The sequence below is a fragment of the Silene latifolia genome, chromosome 2 (genome assembly GCF_048544455.1).
Source record: "Silene latifolia isolate original U9 population chromosome 2, ASM4854445v1, whole genome shotgun sequence".
In the NCBI taxonomy this organism is placed as follows: domain Eukaryota; kingdom Viridiplantae; phylum Streptophyta; class Magnoliopsida; order Caryophyllales; family Caryophyllaceae; genus Silene; species Silene latifolia.
The window spans coordinates 1,902,872-1,904,535 of NC_133527.1; positions in this window are offsets into that span (position 1 = coordinate 1,902,872).

Below are 1,664 nucleotides of genomic sequence, written 5' to 3' on the forward strand. Positions count from 1 at the left end.
TCACCCACACAAATATTGAGAAGCAATAAGGGATATTTAAGGGTGTCGGTACGTGATAAACGATTCTCGGACGAAACTAAATACTTCTAAAAAATAGACGAATACTTCTTATTTAGGGTTGAAAATCAAATACTACAACTCATGAAGTTACCCTTGACACGTGGAAGAAAAATTGGGAGGATAAGAAACGTGACCCGGTAGACCTCCCAAACAGCTCAAATTTAAGTGAATAATACACGGTTTTTGGGATTTTAGTTCCTCGGAAGAAAAATGTCCGTAAATCATACGAACGGTTCCTCGAGTTAGATAAAACAGCCACACAGATTTTAAGAATCAAAAGGGGACATTTAAGGGTGCCGGTACGCGAGTGTCGGACGAAAATGAGATTCTTCTAAAATAGATGAATACTTCTTATTTATGGTTGAAAATCAAATATGATAATTCATGAAACGACATGGACACGTGATAGTAAAACTGGAAGGAAAAGAAACGTGACTCGGTAGACCTTCTAAACGGCTCAAATTTAAGTGTATAATACACGATTATCAGGATTTCAGGGACCCGGAACAAAAATGTCCGTAAATCATACGGACGGTTTCCCGGGTCGGATAAAACTCCCACAAAAATCTTGAGAAGCAATAGAGGATATTTGAGGGTGCCGATACACGATAAACGTGTCTCGGTACTTCGTAAAAATAGATAAATACTTCTTATCTAGCACTAAAATTCAAATAGGGTAACTCATGAAGCGACATCTGACACGTGGTAGAAAAACTGGTTAGAAAAGAAACCTGATCCGGTACAAGCTTCCAAACGGCTTAAATTTTAGTTCATACTACACGATTTTCGCGATTTTAGAGTTTTGGAACAAAAATGTCTGTAAATCATACGGACGTTTACTCGGGTCAGATAAAGCACCCACACAAATATTGAAAAGCAAAAGAGAATGTTTAATGGTGGCGGTACGCGATAAACGAGTCTCGGACGAAAATCAAGTACTTCTAAAAATTAGATGAATACTTCTTATTTAGGGTTGAAAATCAAATACAGCAACTCATGAAGTGACCATGACACATGGAGAAAAAACTAGAAGGAAAAGAAACGTGACCCGGTAGACCTCCCAAACGGCTCAAATTTAAGTGTATAATACACGGTTTTCGGGATTTTAGGGTCCCAGAAGAAAAATGTTCGTAAATCATACGTACGATTCCTCGGGTCAAATAAAACAGCCATACAAATTTTAATAATCAACATAGGGCATTTGAGGGTGCCGGTATGCGATAAACGAGTTTCGGACTAAAATAAGATTCTTCTTAAAAATAGATGTATACTTCTTATTTATGGCTGAAAATTAAATATGATAACTCATGAAGCGACCTAGTCACGTAGTAGGAAAACTGGGAGGAAAAGAACCGTGACTCGGCATGCCTCCTAAACGGCTCAAATTTAAATGTATTATACATGGTTTTCGGGATTTCAGGATCCCAGAACAAAAATGTCCGTAAGTCATACCGATAATTTCTCGGGTCAGATAAAACATCCACAAATTTTTTTAAAAGCAATTGAAAACATTTGAAGGTGTCGGTAAGCGATAAACGAGTTTCGGATGAAAATGAGGTACTCTTTAAAAATAGATGTGTACTTCTTATTTAGGGCTAAAAATC